The sequence below is a fragment of the Aulonocara sp. 'chitande type north' Nkhata Bay genome, linkage group LG7 (assembly GCF_057382095.1).
Source record: "Aulonocara sp. 'chitande type north' Nkhata Bay isolate Kocher_YH1m ecotype deep benthic linkage group LG7, A_spYH_male_GT1.1, whole genome shotgun sequence".
Classification (NCBI taxonomy): Eukaryota; Metazoa; Chordata; class Actinopteri; order Cichliformes; family Cichlidae; genus Aulonocara; species Aulonocara sp. 'chitande type north' Nkhata Bay.
Genome location: NC_141350.1, coordinates 58,877,568 through 58,895,368, shown reverse-complemented (window position 1 = coordinate 58,895,368; position 17,801 = coordinate 58,877,568). Strand labels below are relative to the sequence as shown.

The following is a 17,801-nucleotide window of genomic DNA, read 5'->3' as shown; positions in this document are numbered from 1 at the left end:
GTACATCCTGTGATTCAGCAGCTGATAGAACCAACTTTAGCAGCAAAAACTTGAGTTAATCATTTTTTATTAGTGTTTCACAGCCAGAGATGGGCAGTAACGCGGGGTAAAGCGTTACTGTAATCCGATTACTTTTTTCAAGTAACGAGTAATATAAGGGATTACTATTGCAAAAAAGGTAATTAGATTACTGTTACTTTCCCGTAAGCACGCTGCGTTACTGCGTTACTAAAACCGTAATTTTTTTGCCAGAGTGCCTCATGACAATAACAGCTGTGTGCAGATCAACAATGGATAATCTATGGAGGAGTGCAGAGAGAGTATGACCGTGCAGCGTTTAAAGCGTGGAAGTACTGAGCTTACTTTGAGTTTGATTCCGTAAAAAGTGACAAAAACTTTTAGAAACTTCTTTTTACACCGAAAAAAACCCTTAACTTCCGAGCAAGCACCGAGTACGCTACTACGGGATTGGAAATTCACAGAGAGACTCGCGGATTCTTCCACAAATTTCTTCTAGTCAGAATGTTGCATATAATTTAATTTTTGCTTGATGCATAAAGTTAAAAGATTAAAACTAATAAAACAAGTTTTAAAAAGAGACTTTTCCATTTGATTACATTTTGTATGATGGATTATGCAGAAAAAGTAGAATTGGGCTGAAAGATCTATAGCTTTATTACCTATTCAGGTCATAAATCATGGTTTTAAAAAGTAACTAAGTAATTAATTACTTTTGAAAATAAGTAATCAGTAAAGTAACGGGATTACTTTTTGGGGGAAGTAATCATTAATTAGTTACTGATTACTTTTTTCAAGTAACTTGACCAACACTGCTAGTTAAGTTACTACCATAGTTAATACAGTTACGGGTAACATGATAGTGCTAACCCATAACCCCGAACTCTGTAATACTGTAAATGATGAGTGATTTAAGTTAACACTAAACATGAAACAGTGTCTCCTGAACATTTATAATCAGGTTCGAGTCTGGCTGCATTGACTTTTGAAGATGCAAATTTAGCATGATGGCTGATGGTGATGTGTAAGCTTCTACTTACCTTCTACACTGTGTTTAACACACATTTCAGAATAGCAAAGAGGAGCACTGTTGCTTCATCCTTAATACTTTAGAGGAGAACTGGGCTGCAGATCAAAAGGTCCTTAATAGCTTTTTGTCCTCCCTGACCCTCAAAGCCAAACCAGCCATGAGAGCTGATGGGACACAATTTGTAAAAGTGACATTATCAGAAACAAAGGGGAGCAACAATACTTCATATTTGCATTCTTTAGAGAAAAGTATTTGAAAAGGCTGTCTGCTGTTTTGGATTGATGTTGTTCTCCAGAGGCTCAAAGAAGTAGGGCAGTGTCACGGGACGGCAAACTGTGGTGTATTTCAGGAACAGTTACATGCCTGACAACTACACTTCTGAACAGGTCCACCTTTTGATTTGCACTCAGAATGATTATATCAAAGAGTTTAGTTAAAAACACTAAAATGAAACCTGCAGACTTGCTTAAAGTGATTCGTATTCATGAGAAACTGGAACATCATTATCATTAAGTTTATTTCTTTCCCTGCTAAGCAAAGCAAGGCAAGGCAAGTTTATTTGTATAGCACAATTCAACAACAAAGTGATTCAAAGTGCTTTACAGAGACATTAGAAACAAAAACAAATAAAAAGCATGATTTAAAATTGATTAAAACAAGCAAACAAACTAACTAACTAATTAACAAACAAACAAACAAAGCAGTATATAAAATCAAAACAGATAAAATCAGAACAGTAGATAAAATCAGTAGTTAAATGTAAGTTTTGAAATTTAAGCTTAAAAGTGTGGATTTGGTGCTTTATTCAAATGCAGCTGAGAATAGGTGTCTTCAACCTGGATTTAAATAAACTGAGTGTTTCAGCTGATCTGAGGCTTTCTGGGAGTTTGTTCCAGATATAAGGAGCATAAAAGCTGAATGCAGCTTCTCCGTGTCTGGTTCTGACTCTGGGAACTGATAAAAGACCGGATCCAGATGACCTGAGGGATCTGGAAGGTTCATACTGGGTCAGGAGGTCACTGATGTATTTTGGTCCTAAACCATTCAGAGCTTTATAGACCAGCATCAGAACTTTAAAGTCTATCCTCTGACGGACAGGCAGCCAGTGTAAAGACCTCAGAGCTGGACTGATGTGGTCCACTTTTTTGGTCTTAGTGAGGACTCAAGCAGCAGAATGAGCTTCTGAATGAGCTGTAGTTGTCTGACTGATTTTTTAGGTAGACCTGTAAAGATGCTGTTACAGTAGTCAAGCCTACTAAAGATGAATGCATGGACTAGTTTTTCCAGGTCCTGTTGAGACATCAGGTCTTTTATCCTTGAAATATTCTTGAGGTGATAGTAAGCTGATTTTGTTATTGTCTTAATGTGTTTTTCTAAGTTTAGGTCTGCATCCATCACTACACCCAAATTTTTCACCTTGTTTGTGGTTTTTAGGTGTATAGATTGAAGTTCTCTGGTGACCTGTAATCGTTTTTCTTTGGCGCCAAAGACTATTACCTCAGTTTTGTTTTTGTTTAGCTGGAGAAAATTGTGGCACAACCAGTCATTAATCTCCTCGATGCATTTACCAAGAGCCTGTACAGGGCCTTGGTCTCCTGGTGACATTGTGATATATATTTGTGTGTCATCTACATAGCTATGATAGTTTATTTTGTTGTTCTTTATAATCTGTGCCAGTGGGAGCATGTAAATGTTAAACAGAAAGGGTCCCAAGATGGAACCTTGGGGAACTCCACATGTGATACTTGTCTGCTCAGATGTGAAGTTACCTATTGATACAAAGTATTTCCTGTTTTCTAAGTATGTTTTGAACCAGTTTAGTACAGTTCCTGAAAGACCTGTCCAGTTCTCCAGTCGTTTGAGTAATATGTTGTGGTCAACTGTATCAAATGCTGCACTGAGATCCAGTAAAACTAAGACTGACATTTTTCCACTGTCTGTATTCAGACATATGTCATTGAACACTTTGGTCAGAGCAGTTTCAGTGCTGTGGTTCTGTCTAAAACCTGACTGGAAGGCATCATAGCAGTTATTCTGTTTTAAGAAGTAATTGAGCTGTTGAGAAACTGCTTTTTCAATGATCTTACTTAAAAATGGGAGATTTGAGATCGGCCTGTAGTTGTTCATTTGTGTCTTGTCAAGATTGTCCTTTTTCAGTATAGGTTTTATTACAGCAGTTTTTAGTGATTCTGGAAACACACCTGACATTAAAGAAAAGTTGATGATCTGTAACAAGTCTGACTCTAAAGTCTTTGAGACCTTTTTGAAAAAAAAAAGGAACACCAAGTCTTGCCCTGATTGGCTGATATAAGTGACAACAGACCTGTCGCTGTGTCAGTCTGTGTACATAATCCTCACCTGGGTGTTGCTGTTCAGTGTAAGCAATATCATTTGGATTTTATTCCTCTGATTTATTTCTCTGTGGTTGTGCTCGTCTTCAGGGTCCAGAGAGGGACAAAACAGTATCAGTGGCCTTGTCAGTAGCAGAACGGTTTGTCTTGAAGTCTTAGCGAGAAGTAGGAGGTACAGCAGGGGGGATAGAAGCATCTTTAAAAAGGTTGAAAACTTCTGTTTATTGCTCACCATTTGTTAAACTAGGGAAGTTTAAGCAGTGCATGTGTGGATCTGCACACACATGCAGCATTTGCTTGCATTCCATGTATGAGCTAGCCTCAGTCAAAACAGTGACGACACATACATGACTGCCTGCTGTTTTGCATTACTGTGTATCTACTGTGATTCATGCATGCTGTACTGTGACTGAGATAATAGTGTATATGAGACACACTTGACAACAACATTGATCAGGATGTGAAAAAGCTACCAGATACAAGTTGTCAGCAGGTTATGGCTGACTAACCACCCTGCCTTACATCACTCTGGGCTAATACTGTAAAAAGCAATCATTAGTTTGTAATATCAGATCATTTGTTTTGATAAATACATAGTCCAGTATCAGAGTTCATATGAGCTATTTTAGCAGTAATTTTACACCTCCACTGTGATAGTATTTAGCTGTTAATCATGTTAGCAAGGAAGCTCGGGTTTGTTATTCATTCTTAATTTAGCCACGCTGCATGAATTTGGATGATGCGATTTTTGAAAATGACAGTTTCATTTATCGGGCGTTTATAAAATCGTATTTCTTAGGCTGGCTTTTAAGGAAGGACAAAAGATATGTATCAGTTGGCTGGGAAGAAAGATGGAGGTGGAAAGGATGTGCGAGCTATGGGACAAAGTTGTGAGACTAGGTTAAAAAGAGGTGAGGATCAGTGAGCAGGAGTGTGGCTTTGTGCTGAAAAGAGCACAACAGATTGTCTGGAGAGAAGGTGAAGGAAAGTCAGCTGAAGCAAGACAGTTCGTGGAGTTTGTGTTGGACTGTATGTTATGGTGGGAGCCTGGGGATTAGTGGACTTTGATTCCAAGTTAATACTAGCTAGTGTTTCTCACTGGTTTTTGGGTGGTGGAGTAAAAGGGATTGGTTGGTGGCTGTTTCTAATGTTAGCCTTTTCTTGGTTTTCTTACAGGCAGGGTAAAGACATGGTGATGAATGAGTGTGTGGGCCGTCTGCTGAGGACCAAGAGCTCAGGACAGTCAGACAGGGGCGTCGCAGCAGGAGTCACTGTGCTCGACAATCCTCTGCTGTTCTGAGATGTCACACTCCTGCCTGCACATACAAACCGCAGTGAAGTCAAAGTTCCACCTGCACCTCCACCTGTTCTTGCAAAAGCATGAAAACTGACAGAGGTGAGACAGCAGAAAAGTTTTTGTCTATTTTTTTGTTTTACTAAGTTAAGGAATTAAGTTAAAAAGAATGATTAAATAAATTGTTTCTTGCATTTTTGATTTAATGATTGTGTTTAGGATTATTTCAGAAACATGTTTAGAGGATCTTTGTAAGCCTGTATTTACTTTAAAAGAAGGGAAGCACTTTTTCATTCTACAGAAAAGGTGACACATTACAGATGAGTTCATAAAAAGTGTCACTGTCACTCTTTCAGGGCTCTGGCACTTTTCCTTTTTTTACTGGAACAGCATGGTAAAGTAGGCCTAGGCTGCCATCTTGTGGCAGTGTGTTGTTACTACAACATATGAAATAAGATAAGATAAGATAACCTTTATTAGTCCCACACGTGGGAAATTTGTTTTGTCACAGCAGGAAGTGGACAGTGCAAAAGTTATGAGGCAAAAATTAGAATACAATAAGAATAAATACAGTACACAACTGTACAGAATAGAATAAAATAAAATACTATATACAGTAGAATAAAATAAAATAAATATACAATAAGATAAAAATAGAATACAAATACAAATACTATATACAACTGAGTAAAAATACAACGATGACAGAAAGGATTATTGCACTTAGTATTATTGCATATGTATGGATGTGTGTGCTTGATCAGTTAAAGTCTTTATTATGGAGTCTGACAGCAGTGGGGAGGAAAGACCTGCGAAATCTCTCCCACACCGTGGGTGCCGCAGTCTCCCACTGAAGGAGCTGCTCAGTGCTGTCACAAATTGTGTTTTATTGGAAATATAATTCAGCACTACTGAGCTGTTTGTAACTCTCTCAGTTACAAACTGAACCTGTTTTGTAGACATATAAATTACTTTTCTTTTTTTTTTGCCTGTCCTGTTTGGATCTTCAGCCATCAGAATTGTTGTCTGAAGGCCAAGAAAGATGCCAAGTGGATTTCGTTTACCAAGTGGATCATCATGGCCTTGCCATATTGGTCCATTTGATTGCCCTTTATTATAATTATGTATTTATTTTATTTTCGTTTTTTAAAGACGGGACAGACATGACTGGGGGAGAGGGAGAGAAAGAAAAATAGAGGGGAGAAGAGATGGTGAGAAAGGGAGGAAGAAAAAAAAGAAAAACAAACAAAACACCTGGATCACCTGTATGGAGATAAAAAACCAGTAGAGAAAACAAACAACAAAGAGCAACATAATAAAAACAACACAATCACAATAAACTAGCTAACAGTAGATGCTAAATATTACATGTTATTGTTTTTTGTTTTGTTTTGTTTTTTTTTCTTTTTTAATTTCACCTGTTGAGAATGAAAAAAGAAAACAAGCAGAAGAAAACGAGAGCAATAGAACAAACAACATCACGATGATATATGGGAATATAACTGTAAATACTAAATATTAAACATTATTGTGCAGCACATAAGATCGACAGTGCACAGTGTGCTTTGAGGTAGGAGCCAAAAAGGGAGTAGTTTGTGTGTGTGAGCACCCGTGTGTACACTGTGAACATGAACGCACTAGTTGACTCCAGTTATTTATACTGAGGTTTCTTTTATTTGTCTGTTTTTTAATAAGAAGAAATTCCAGTAATTTCATACTATCATTGTTCATTTTGCATTAATTATGAAAGTGCCTTTTTGTTTCTTATTCTTTGGCTTCTGATTGCTTTTCCACAAACTCCTGAGATAACTATATGTACATGGCAAAAATTTAATATGGACTGTTGTCTGGTTCTCAGGACGGTGCAGTGTTTACATTTGGCTCTGGTCAATATGGACAGCTTGGCCACAACTCGTTACAAAATGAACAGCGTCCTCGGCTTGTTGCAGAGCTCTGGGGGGCAAAGGTCACAAAGGTTGCATGTGGGAGGTAACATTTAATTATAATTATATCATAAATACTGTAATTGAAAAAGAAAAGCGTTTACTGCTGAGCGAACAGGAAACTTCAACTTCTGTCTTATATCTTCAGAGTGATCATACTGAGGTCCACCAACAACACAGATGTTTAGTATTTAGTATTTATTTATTTATTGTCATTGTCAAGAACAATGAAATTGTGTTTGGGGCTTCCATACAACCCAAAAAAAAAAAAAGAAAAAAAAAAAAAAAAAAAAAAAGAAGAAAATAATAAATACCCCTTAAAACCCAAGTGTACATATTTAACCCAGTGTGACTCCAATGCAATAAGACAATCCTTAGCAATAATGTTCGTAGAAATTCAGACAAAGACCTGAGAAACATGACAAAATACAACAATGCAACCCATTCAATATTATTGTACTGTGAGATATGATATCAGATATGATAGTTATCTATTTAAGAAAGAGGGGGGGGGGGGGGCAGGAGGGGGAAGAGAATAAAGATATGATGCACCAATGCAGACCAGTTCATTGCTATTAAGAAGTTGGATATGGTTATTGTCCGTGAGAGGGGGGCAGAGAGTTCAGGAGCCTCACAGCCTGTGGATACAGGCTGTTGGCCAGTCTGGATGTTCTGGCCTGTATAGACCTGTACCTTCTCCCTGAGGGCAGCAGATGGAAAAGGTGGCGCGCAGGGTGATGTTGGTCCCGCAGGATACTGTGCACCCTCCTCAGACAGCGAGTGGGGAAGATATTACTGATCTCTGGCAGACTTGTTCCAATAATTCTGCCAGCTTCTTTCACCACCCGCTGGAGTGCTTGCTGATCGGCCTTGGTGCAGCTGGGGAACCACACTAGAAATCCATACGTCAGAACGCTGCTGATGGCACAGTTGTAGAAGTTCAACATCAGAGATCTGGGAATGTGTGCGCTCCGCAGTCTCCTCAGGTAGTAGAGGCGCTGTTGGGCCTTCCGTACAACTGAGGTGATATGGTTGCCCCAGGACAGGTCCTCGGTCACAGTTACCCCCAAGAATTTAAAACTGCTCACCCTCTCCACCGCCTCACTGCCAATGAAGAGAGGCAGATGGTTGTTATGACCCCTCTTCCGGAAATCTACAATGATCTCCTTGGTCTTTTTGGTGTTTAAGACCAAGTTATTGTCGTGGCACCATGACTCTAGTTGTTGCACCTCTGTCCTATAGTTTGTCTCATCATTGTTGGATATAAGTCCGAGCACTGTAGTGTCATCTGCAAACTTAACAATGAGATTGGACGCGCAGGAGGAAATACAGTCATGGGTGAAGAGAGTGTATAGCAGAGGGCTCAGAACACACCCCTGAGGGGCACCGGTGTTGACCACAAGGGTGGAAGAGGTGTTCTTACCCACTCTGACACTCTGTCTACGGTTAGTGAGGAAGTCCACAATCCAGTTGCACAGAGAGGAGTTAAGTCCCAGTTGGTGGAGTTTGGGACGGAGTTTGTATGGCCGGATGGTATTAAAAGCCGAGCTGTAGTCTACAAAGAGGAGCCGTGCATAGGTGTTCCTGTGTTCCAAGTGCTTCAGTAATGTGTGCAGCACTGTGGCGATCGCATCCTCGGTTGACCGGTTCTCCCTGTATGCAATAGTTAAAATGTTTTACATTGTGGACTTTCCTTTTCATGCACTCTTTTCTCAATCAGCTGTCACACACTGGTACTGACAGAATCCAAGAAGGTGTACTCGTTTGGGTGTAATGAACAAGGGCAGCTGGGATGTGGAGACGAGACTCAGGCATCAGTGCCACTACCTGTGCAACTGCCACATGGTAAATACATTTATCTGAACAGAAGAGTCGATTCAATTTACAATTTCACAAAAATAACAGTAACAATTAAATAATTTTATTATTAGAGTAATAATTAAGGTGTGTCACATCCAACTGTATAGATAGAGGTTATAAACCTGACAAAGACACACACATATATTCACTATGCAGCAATAAAAAGTGCTACTCAGAGGTACTGAGTCTTCTGACACCAGTGAGGAGCTGCACTGTTGGGCTTTGCACTTGCTGCAGGTGTAACACAGATGAGCCAATAGCCCAATAGATAATTGGGTAAAGCTTTAGTTTAAAATAATTAGTAATTCTGACTATAAGGGCTTGAATATAATCATAGACAAAATGTTTGGCCACGCATCAAATACTGGAAAACTTAAAATAATCTAAAAATAAATGTCATGAACTCACGGCAGGTTTTAGGTTTTCTGCTGTATGTTTTTAAAGTGCTGATAAAAAAAATAATTTAAGCAAATAAAACTGGACCTGAATTTGATCCAAATAACCGAGTTAACCACAGTTAACAACAAAAAGGTTTATTGCCTAAATGTCACAAATTAAGCCCACTGTAAGAGCAAGTCGCTATATCTTATATTTCTTTCTGGAACTGAAAAACCATCCCATACAGTACAGTTCACTCTTAGGTAGATAATTTCTCATCTGTTTTTATTCTAGACATTTCTAACATCTATGCAGGAGGAAACAGTTCATTTGCAACATGCACGCCTAATGAGGTACCAGCACAAATGCATACATTGCAGTAAGGATACCTGTGGGAGGATGTAAACATGGCTTTACCAGTTATATCTACTTGTGAGGTCATGTGTCTAAACCAAACATGAACCTTTGCTTCTTTCACAGGGCGCTGATCATGAGTCAGGCAGTGGCACAAAGAACAAGGTGACAGAACACTCTATTGATAACATGATTGACAAATGGGTCTCTGCATACAATCCAAAGCTGTGGAAAAATCTAAAAGAGTAAGTCTAACACAAAAGCAGCTGTTATTGTTGTTGTATGTAACTGGTTTGCTGCACAGCATGTACACTGTAGTCTTAGTGTTACTGACTAACCTCGTGAACTCTTCACAGGGAAATTCACAGGATGCTCACATCTCCATCCTGTATGAATCAAAGCTTTCTTGACAGGAGGTAAGAACACCATTTATGAGCATGATCACGACTTCTTTATATCTGTTGAATTTAACATTTGAATATACACATTTGTCATTTTCTTCATGTCAGCAAAGATAAACATTTCCAAACTTCACCAAAGTACTCCGGTTTGGACTTGTCACTTGCACGGTGAAGTTTTGAGAAGCTGGTGATTCGAGATGTTGTTTTTGCAGAGGTATTGAACTGGAATGTGACTAACACACGTTTGTAACCTGATGAGTAATTAACTAAAAAAGTAAGAAGTGGACTTTAATTAAACCTTTAATTAATAATAAGTTGCATCAACAGGCTGAGACTGCTGTTCTGCAGCTGCTTTCATCTGTTGATATGAACCCTGTGGGAGTGGAAGGATTGAGGATCTTCCTGCTTCTCAATGAACGTCTGCATGCATGCATAGAGAAATGCAGATGGCAACAGAGCAAAAAGCTTGCTGATGCAGTCGCTGCTACCATTTAGGCAGACTTTAAGAACTTTAAAACCTTCAGCACGTCTATTAAAAGTGTATTTATTGGATTAGTATATACTGTTTAAATGCATCAATGTATTAAATGATAGCATTTTATTCTAACAAACACTCTAGACTTCTTAAACCATGATATCAGCCAGTGAAGAGCTGACTGTAACTTTGTCATCCTCAGGGGAATGGTGGTCCTCACTGTCACCCTCCGACACGATCAGATATGTTCAGGTGTGAAAGACGGCCCTCTCGTGGATCCCAATCTTTAAGTCTGCTTCTTGCAACGCTCAAGCCAGAAACGTACTGCTAATCCTCCAGCATATGTACTATGTCAGTATCAGAAATGATCAAAAATTAATTAAATGTATTACTGCTCAGCTTTTCAACAAAAAAAAGTTGGATTTTCACACAGCCAGTATAACAAATACTACCACTTCTTGTTTTAAGACCAATGAGTTAAACAAGAAAATCCCAGAAACAACTTTTTGCCTCGAGCTTAGCCAGATGTTTCTAAAGGAGGATCTCAAACGTTGGCGAACAAAGTCAAAACTCAAGGTGAGGTCAGCTGACAACAAGTACTTTGAACCTGCTAAGATGGCAGTCAACCCAGAAAATGACTCATTCATGTTAACACACTGTTAAGCTCACTAACTGTTTATGTGGGTTGTTTCTTTGTTTTTCCAGAATGCAGATGATCTGCCTGTGATTCTTTGCAAGTACCCATTTGTGATGGATCTGAAATCAAAGAAGCTGGTTTTTGACATGAATTCTGCATTCACTCAGGTAACTTCACCACCCTGTTACAGGAAAACAATAGCAGAATTTGTAATTTTCCAGTCTGCATTAGTGTGTTTTAGTGATCGCACTTTAAAGCTACACTATTCAGCAGTTTTATATAACAGACAAAACAACCATCTATAAAAAACAAAGGAGTCACAACAGAAAATAAACTAACAGAATACAATCATAAATCAGCAGCTGCCCTCAGTGCTGCAGAAGATTCCAACATTTTGTTGTTTTATTTGTTTTAGTTCTCTCAGCACTCTTTTCACTCACAGTTCAGGCAGGCGTCAGTTTCAGAACCTCAGAACAGAAGCAAGAGCCAGTCTAGCTCACTTGGTTCACCAGCTGCCTTATATACATCACAATTGGAATTTAAATAGAGAATTTATTTTAAAATCATGATACTTTGTTTTGTCGTGCAGAATGAACAGCAGGCGTCTCCACAGATGCTTTTTGTTTTTCCTTACGGATGGATTCCCCAGTCAAAACCCAAATTTTTTAAACTGCAGCTGCAGCGCGCATCACTTTTCGAAAGCACCTTCAGAGAGCTGGCAGCTGCTCCTCACAGCGACTTCAAGAAGCCACCTTGTGGTGAATATTTGATTGATTTTCCCCTGATGATTAATGCATAGCCATTCTTCTGCAACTGTTCTTTCCAGAAGCATCTCTAATATTTCTATTTCTCAGGTCCATTTTGATGAGGACCCAAACACCAAAGATGTCTACAAACGAGACCTTTTTCACCACCTGTTTCTTAAAATGGTGTCAGAAGAATCTGGGATGTTCATGCTCAATGACTCCAAAACCCTGGCATGGTTTCCCTCCAATGTAAGACTTTAAAACTGAGCCCACCAACTGTATAAAATTGGTTAAAGGATTGAAATTTTAACGATAAGCAATAATAGAACCAAAGTGAACTTTTATTAATGCAGGCAACAGAAGAGAGCAAGAGAAACTTCTTCCTGTTTGGACTACTGTGTGGCTTGGCCTTGTACAACCAGTGTATCATACACTTACCATTCCCACTGGTTCTGTTCAAGAAGCTACTCAGTTTAGAGCCGACACTGGAGGATATGATGGAGTTCAGCCCGACTGTAGGACGGTAAGTATCCATTTCATTTCAGTAACACATGCTGCTGCTGGTCCCACAGCCTGGCCCCGGACAAGCAGAAGAAAATGTATGGATGGATGTATTTTAAGTTGTCGTGTGTCAAAAGTTACAGTAACTTGTGACTGCTGTAAAATGTACATAGTTGAACTTCTTTTAATACAACTTTTTGTTTTAATTTCTTTAAAGGACTCTGCAGACCATCTTAAACTATGAAGATGATGTTCTGGTTAATCTCTACATGGACTTTTGGGTATGTGTTTTACTATAGAAGATGATCAGTAATCTGTCTCATTCTCAGGTTTTGCAGCTAAACTCATCTGATTTATAACTAATTTACAGATAAACTGGGATGGAATAGATGTTGACCTGGATCCTCAAACTCCTGGAAAGCCACTGACAAGTCAAAATAAGTAAGCATATAAAACATGACGTGCTTGTGAGGTTCATCTGCAGCACCTTTGTCTCGGTGAAATATTTGCTGATTTAAAAATTTCCCTCCTAAACAGGAAGGAGTTTGTGGAGGCCTATGTGAATGGTAATCCCCGAACCAAATGGTGGACACCAGAGGTGAAGGGAGCCACCAAGCTGAAGAAGGAGTCCTATCGGGCTTGGTTAGCCTGTGGGACTCCGGAGGCAGCCGACAGGTATCGACAGGCCAAGCGGAATGCGGCTCGGGCAGTGGCTGAAGCAAAAACTCGGGTGTGGGAGGAGTTCGGAGAGGCCATGGAAAAAGACTTTCGGACTGCCTCGAAGAAATTCTGGCAAACCGTCAGGCGTCTCAGGAGGGGAAAGCGGTGCTCTACCTGCACTGTGTATAGTGCTGGCGGAGCGCTGCTGACGTCGACTGAGAAAATTGTCAGGCGGTGGAAGGACCTCGAGGACTTCGAGGACCTCCTTAATCCCACTGACGCGTCTTCCGAGGAGGAAGCAGAGTCTGGGGATGAGGGGAATGACCCGCCAATCTCCGGGGGCGAGGTCACTGAGGCAGTTAAACAACTCCTTGGTGGCAGAGCCCCTGGTGTTGATGAGGTCCGCCCTGAGTTCCTGAAGGCTCTGGACGTTGTAGGGCTGTCCTGGTTGACACGCCTCTGCAATGTTGCGTGGAGATCAGGGGCAGTACTTGTGGACTGGCAGACCGGGGTGGTGGTCCCCATCTTTAAGAAGGGGGACCGGAGGGTGTGTTCCAACTACAGGGGGATCACACTCCTCAGCCTCCCTGGGAAAGTCTATGCCAGGGTGCTGGAAAGGAGAGTTCGTCCGTTAGTCGAACCTCAGATACAGGAGGAACAATGCGGTTTTCGTCCTGGTCGCGGAACACTGGACCAGCTCTTTATCCTCTCCAGGATACTTGAGGGTGCATGGGAGTTTGCCCAACCAGTCTACATGTGTTTTGTGGACTTGGAGAAGGCATTCGACCGTGTCCCTCGGGGTGTCCTGAGGGAGGTGTTGCGGGAATATGGGGTGTCTGGCCCATTGCTACGGACCATTCGATCCCTATACAACCGTTGCAAGAGCTTGGTTCGCATTGCCGGCAATAAGTCGGACTTGTTCCCGGTGGGTGATGGGCTCCGCCAGGGCTGCCCTTTGTCTCCGGTTCTGTTCATAATTTTTATGGACAGGATTTCTAGGCGCAGCCAAGTGGCGGAAGGCTTTCGCTTTGGTGGCCTCAGAATCTCATCTCTGATTTTTGCGGATGATGTGGTTCTGTTGGCTTCATCGGGTGAGGGCCTCCAGCTCACACTGGAACGGTTCGCAGCCGAGTGTGAAGCAGCGGGAATGAGGATCAGCACCTCCAAATCTGAGGCCATGGTTCTCAGCCGGAAAAGGGTGGAGTGCCCACTCCGGGTCGGGGATGAGTTCCTGCACCAAGTGGAGGAGTTCAAGTATCTCGGGGTCTTGTTTGTGAGTGATGGGAGAAGGGAGCCGGAGATCGACAGACGGATTGGGGCTGCAGCTGCAGTAATGCAGACGCTGCACCGGTCCGTCGTGGTGAAGAGGGAGCTGAGTGTAAAAGCAAAGCCCTCAATTTACCGGTCGATCTACGTCCCTACCCTCACCTATGGCCACGAGCTGTGGGTAGTGACCAAAAGAACGAGATCGCGGATACAAGCGGCAGAAATGAGCTTCCTCCGAAGGGTGGCTGGCCTCTCCCTTAGAGATAGGGTGAGAAGTTCGGCCATCCAGGAGGAGCTCAGAGTAGAGCAGCTGCTGCTCCACATCGAAAGGAGCCAGTTGAGGTGGTTCGGGAATCTGACAAGGATGGGCCCTCCTGGGTGAGGTGTTCCAGGCATGCCCCATTTAAGTTAAAAACAGGCGATTCACAAAAATTGCGGAAAAATCTTCACCTGTAAACTGTAAATTGCGAATTCTAGAGCCCCGGGGCAGACCCAGGACACGCTGGAGAGATTATATCTCTCGGCTGGCCTGGGAACGCCTTGGAGTTCCCCCGGATAAGCTGGAGGAGGTGGCTGGGGAGAGGGAGGTCTGGGCCTCTTTGCTTAGACTGCTGCCCCCGCGACCCGGCCTCGGATAAAGCGGATGAAGATGGATGGATGGAAATGAAAGATTCTTCATAGCCTCGTTAAGCCTTTAAAAAAAGCCCTAATTCTGTTTTTATTATGCTTGTTCAAAGTACAAAAACGTATGCCAAGGAAAGTGGGCCAAAATTCCTCCCAAAGCTATGTAAAGATTCATTACCAGTTATTACAAACACTTGACTGCAGTTCTTGCTGCCAGGATGCTTCCACCAGTTAATACATTTAGAGGTCAATTGCTTTTTCACATAGGGCCAGCTAGGCTTGAATATTTTTTTCCCCTAATGAATGAAATTATAAATTAACAATTGTGTTTTGTATTTACTTTTTACACATAAATGTGACAAATAAAAATACTTTTTCCTGTGATGTGATGATGATAAGATGTATGTAAAAGTTTTCAAAAAAAATAAGATAAGTAAAATTATATTTTCTTTCCATTGTTGTTCTTCAGGGTTCCTGACTGGTTACAGGAGAGCTCCTATTTTTGTCATTGACCAGGTCAAGATGAAGGTTTTTGCTATTCAGAGCGGCACCTGTGATCAGCACTTCCCTGAGTCAGAGACATGTCACTCTAATCTGTATCTGCCTTTTTACTCAACTAAGGAGATCATGTGAGACAGACTGACAGAGGCCCTGCTAGCAGATACAGAATTCACACTGTGATGGTGGATCGTATGCAGCTCTAAAGGAGCGTGCACTGTGTCTGAGCCGAGGAGGAGGGATGAGATTTATTTTTACTCTTGGAACTCATCTTTTTTTTTCCTGTGGTACCTCAGGATAATTTACACTGTATTACAATAATATTACACTATAGCAAATGCAAAAAATTCAACATCCCCACATAAGACAGCTGTGTAACAGCATCAGCATCATAAGGCACTTTAGAATTATCTGACTTTTCTTAATATGTCATAATTTATCCAATAATTTAAGTTACTGCTGCATTATAATTCTTATGAATCAAATCTAATTTTTATGCTCAGACAAACATGAACAGGAGAATGTATTTCTTTATAACTACTATATTGCTATAAACATCTGACTATGTAATACAATCCAATAGAGCACTTCTGTATTATTTATCACTTTATTCTTTGTGTTTTGTTTAATTCTGGTGGGGTTGAATTATTTCCAATAACAAATCTTTAACATATGTAACATTGGTTATTTGTTGGAACAATAAAAATGTGTATTTTACACTAAACATTGCTTACCTGGTGTCAGTAAATCCCTAATTACTGCAGTCTGAGGTTTCCTTAACACGATTTGAAGAAGCAAGAGTACAGTAGTACAATAGAGTCACAAGTGATGAAAGCTGGGACATATATTTGAAAAAAAAGATTTCATGCTATAGATAATAACAAGTCATAACTTATTATGATCTAATCTAATAACTCTACATCAGCCTACAAAGGCAGCTGATCTGTAAAGTCAGCTTACAGAAATATATAACTGCATATCATCTACAAAGAAACAAAGCTTTATTACATAAACTCTTTTGTGGCCAATGTGAAGCATCTAACAGAAAGAGGTCAAATGCATATCCTTGAAGCACACCACTAATTTTCAGGTTTCTACACAATGAATTACCATGGGCCAAGTAACCACAGTAAAATATCAGTGGCAGAGATATAAAGCGACCACTCTTTAAACAAAATGGAACAGAACAGTTCATGATTTGACCAAAGTGTGGATGTAAATCACTACTTTTATCTTCCAAACAGGAAGGAGTTTGTGGATGCCTACGTGAATCATGCCTTCAACACATCAGTGGAGAATGTGTTTCAGGAGTTCAAGAGAGGCTTCTTCCTGGTGTGTGAGCAGGATTTGGTGAAACTCTTCAGGCCAAAGGAGCTGCAAGAAGTGATGGTGGGCAAAGACTTCAGTGACTGGGAAAAGCTGAAACAGATAAACAGCTGTTAGTGATACAAAGATGTAATTTGTCTGCAATTCTTTTATCACATCCCATTATTGTGAATGAGTTATCTTTGGTATATCTAACTGTACAAAAGGCCCCGTAGTTATGGTTTTATTCTGTTCAGTTGTTAGTTCACCTGTAGTTTTTAGAGTGGCCAGTAGAGGTCACCCCACCGCTTTGTATGAGAGACTATGTCCAGGGAGAAACGTGGGCAAAGCACCTGAGTTTTTCTGCTCCAGATTACCGGCAGAGAATTCGTTATTCCGTGAGAAGTGTGCATTAATGAGCAACAGACCACACACACACACACACACACACACACACACACCCATGCCCACGCACCTAAACCTATATGCAATACCTGCTCCTCTGACAATCCCTGTTACCTTCAACTGTGTGAAGTCAATACAAGAGTCTGCACTATCCTCGGTGTCTTCATTGTCTCCCTTCTGAACATTCATCCGGGCCTTGAGCAGTGTTCTGGCCGACACTCCGGGGAGTGGTAGCTGCAAACCTGAACAAGCACCTTACAGTCCTTCCAGTACAAGCTATCTACCCAACATTAATGGTCCTTCGAGCCGGATATAAGCTGCTTCTACCCTAACAAGATGGATGATATTCAGAACTTCTCAGCTCTTGGTGCGCGCCCACGGCGTAATGTACGTCGTCCCCTCCGCTATGAAGCTTATGAGACTGACTTCCCCGGGCTTGGTGCAGGTTACCAGGAGGAAAGTGGGACAGGAGGCGACAACCGTTCTTCCCACCATCCTCCGTCTGATCCCTCTGATGACGGCTCACACGGCCATGTCACACCATTGAGAGCAGAGTTAGAAGATATACAGCGTGAAAGGTTCCTGTTCCAGCAGTCGCATGACGAGATGAGAGCCGGGCTGGCTAATTTCCAGGCCCTTCATGCTAGTTTGCTGCAGTTGCTGGACCGTGCAGAGAGTCTGCAGCTCAGTCCACCGCCCAGAGTCCCTGCTGTTCATCTCCAGCCACCCCCTGCTGAAGAGGAAGAGGACTGGCCTCCACCACCTCCTCCTGTTGTGTTCAAGGAGGAGTCTGTCTCCAGCCAGGGTCCAGTTGCGGACCGCATCGATACGATGCTGAAAGAGCTCCAGGATCTGAAGAGGGAGTCTATGGCTGCACAGGAGAGTCAGATCATCCCCCCACATGAATCTAGGCCAGGGTTCACTTCTCCTCAGCCAAGGATCACCTACCCTCCAGCGCCGCCTCCGAGAGCACACACCCCTCCATTGCAACCACTGCCAACTCCACCCCCGTCCTCATCTACTCCTTTCTTGACCTACAGGGGGCCTTGTCCAAG

The 17,801-nt window shown here is 41.5% G+C and overlaps 1 pseudogene across 1 annotated transcript; it reads left to right on the top strand.

Annotated features, from left to right (window-relative positions):
• The first annotated feature begins 4,225 nt into the window (after window positions 1-4,225).
• On the top strand, window positions 4,226-16,479 carry LOC147326413 (E3 ISG15--protein ligase HERC5-like; annotated as a pseudogene). The gene is made up of 18 exons (XR_015130094.1): window positions 4,226-4,320; window positions 4,576-4,672; window positions 6,552-6,682; window positions 8,357-8,481; window positions 9,169-9,227; window positions 9,355-9,473; window positions 9,585-9,644; window positions 9,738-9,843; window positions 9,957-10,106; window positions 10,249-10,455; window positions 10,573-10,680; window positions 10,810-10,908; window positions 11,331-11,499; window positions 11,596-11,736; window positions 11,841-12,010; window positions 12,206-12,269; window positions 12,359-12,429; window positions 16,281-16,479. The product of XR_015130094.1 is annotated as an E3 ISG15--protein ligase HERC5-like (transcript).
• Window positions 16,480-17,801: the final 1,322 nt, after the last annotated feature.